Source organism: Phyllostomus discolor, chromosome 4 (assembly GCF_004126475.2).
Source record: "Phyllostomus discolor isolate MPI-MPIP mPhyDis1 chromosome 4, mPhyDis1.pri.v3, whole genome shotgun sequence".
Taxonomy (NCBI): domain Eukaryota; kingdom Metazoa; phylum Chordata; class Mammalia; order Chiroptera; family Phyllostomidae; genus Phyllostomus; species Phyllostomus discolor.
Window position 1 is genome coordinate 70,141,960 of NC_040906.2, and position 2,908 is coordinate 70,144,867.

The 2,908-nt window shown below is 35.3% G+C and overlaps 1 non-coding gene across 1 annotated transcript; it reads left to right on the forward strand.

Annotated features, from left to right (window-relative positions):
* The first annotated feature begins 1,893 nt into the window (after positions 1–1,893).
* On the forward strand, positions 1,894–2,000 carry LOC114495776. The gene has a single exon (XR_003684452.1). It is a non-coding gene; the product is annotated as a U6 spliceosomal RNA (small nuclear RNA).
* Positions 2,001–2,908: the final 908 nt, after the last annotated feature.

Below are 2,908 nucleotides of genomic sequence, written 5' to 3' on the forward strand. Positions count from 1 at the left end.
TTGTGCTGCTAAGAACATTGGGGTGCATAGGTTCTTTTGGATTGGTGTTTCAGGGTTCTTAGGATATGATCCCAGGAGTGGAATTACTAGGTCAAAAGGCAGTTCTGAGAGCTTTTTAGAAGAATGCGTATATTCCTGTTTTCTCTCATTAACTGGAAGTATCATTAGTTTTCTTCATTACTTTTAATGTGTCAATTTAGTGGAGAAAATTCAAATTTCTATTTTGCTTTAATTTGCTTTAATTTATTTGGTTATTTTTGATATTAAGTATCATTTTACATATTGTTTCTTCTTTTATTGATTATTCATATCCTTTGTCCATTTTTCCCTTTAGGTCATTAATTCTCTTATTAATTTGTCAAGAACTCTTTCCTAATGATAATAGCTTTCTTGTATATAATATACATCATAAGTATTTTCCCTGTTTGTCCTTTGTATTTGACCTTGTTGCCTTCCTTCAAATATTATTTTATAAGCTGCTTCTAAACCATTTCTGAATGAGGTGATATATAGATGGGTAGATGTGCACAAAGACCCAGAATTAGTAAATAGTAGAACAATAATTTGAGTCCAAGGCTATCTCTTTGCATTGTCCATGTTTTTTACTCTTCATTTTCCACCAAGATTTTATTGTCTTAAATGTGGTTTACTAGTATATGTTTCACACAAACATAGAAACAATATTTGCAAATGTGGTCCTCTTACAATCTGAGAATGGTGGTATTCTTCCCCATACTTCTCTGGAGTTCTGGATCATGATAAAAATGTAATTTCTCTGCACATTCTGTGAAAACAAAACCAAACAGGCTGAAACAAACTACCTTGATCATCACGCACAACACTCTCCCTTCTGGGTAGTGGAAAGGTATTATTCTCAACATCAGAGATCTATCAATCCAATTAACATGCTTGTGAGTCTACCTATATACCCAGCTTTAGTTTACATAAAGACATAAAATAACTATTGAAACTCAGTAATTGCTCCTGTTATTATCTATTCAACAAATATTTCCATGAAACTTCTATTTGGTGGTGATAGTTAATATTCACTGTATATCATACTTCTAAGTGCCTTATATTTGTTACTCATCTAATCTTCACAAGAAGTCTAATCTGTAGGCATATATGATCTTTTTTTATAGATGGGGTCATTTTGACTCACAGGGAAGTTAAGTAACTTGCCCCAGATTGCACAGTTTTTAAGTGGAGAAGATATTGGGGATTCAGACTGTCCATCTCCAGAGCCTGTGCTATTTATTGCTAGCCTGGGCTGCCTCTCAGCACACAGCACTTGCACAGCATTAAGTACTGGATATAGACTTAACTAATAGACAAGTATGGCCCCACTATATGGTTGGGAGAGCAAACAAATAGCCCCCATTTGCCCCCCCCTCCCCGCACACACACACACGCCTCCATGCTGACTACAGAGAAATAATCCATCCAGCCTGGATTGTGGAAGCCGAAGAATTCAAAATGTGTCTTCTAGAGAAGAGGTACCAAAGAATATTAATGGAGACATAAGCTTCATAATCAAAATGCAACTTTTTAATGCTAGAAACTCAGTGCATGAAAATAAATTATTAAATGTAACTTGTCTTTTCAGGTCTTTTGGCTTTCTGGAGTTACAGTTTTTTCATGTCTCAGAGAAATGTTTCAAGCCTTTATTCTACATGCTATGACAAGTCCAGGGGTTCAATATTTCTTAGGAATTCTTAGGACTTTGTGTTCTTCTGATTATCTCTTGTTCCAAATTCCTTATCCTGACTCATCTGCCACAACTGTTCTCCTTCCATTAACCTTTCCCCAAAACCTAGACAAACCTCATGTACATAATCACCTTTCACTGAGGGCTGGGTATAAGTGAGGGGAAAGAGAAAAAATGTAAAGTTAGTGTTCACTTCATCAGCACATACACTAAAATTAAAATGATAGAGAGAAGATTAGCATGGGCCCTGTATGATGATGACATGCAAATTTGTGAAGCATTCCATGCTTTTAAAGAAATACACAGACCAAAAGTGAAGCTATAGGAAAAAATATTGCAAGCAAGTGGATCTGAAAAAAAAAGCTGGGGTAGCAATATTTATATCAGACAAAATAGATTTCAAAACAAAGGCCATAAAAAGGAGATAAAGGAAGACACTATATAATACTCAAGGAAAGAATCCATCAAGAAGATATAACTGTTATAAACATATATACAACCAATATAGGGGCACCCAAATATACAAGGAAAATCTTGGAGGAATTCATGAAAGATATAGACAGCAACACACTTATACTAGGGGATTTTAACATCCCATTTTCAACAATGGATAGATCTTTCAAGCAAAGAATCAACAAGGATATTGTGACATTGACAACACTCTAGATCAAATGGCTTAAAAGCCATTTCACCCCATTTCACCCTTCACCCCAAAAAGCAAAATATACATTCTTTTCAAATGCACATGGAACATTTTCAAAGATAGACAACATGGTAGGTCACAAAACAAGCCTCAACAAATTCAAGAAAATTGAAATCATATCAAGCATCTTCTCAGATCACAATGGCTTGAAACTAGAAACCACCCTCAAGGAAAAAACTCAAAAACATTCATGAAGATTGAATAACATGCTATTAAATAATGAACAGGAAACAACAAGTTCAAGGATGAAATTGAAAAGTTTCTGGAAACAGAGGAAAATGAATGCACAATAGCTCAAAATCTATGGGACACAGCAAAGGGAGTCCTGAGAGGGAAGTTGATAGCAATACAGGCCTACCTGAAAAAGATAGAAAAACCTCAAACAACCTAACCCTACATCTACAAGGGCTAGAGGAACAACAACCAACAAAGCCCAGAGTGAATAGAAGGAAGGAAATAATCAAGATCAAAGCAGAACTAAATGACCCAGAGACAAA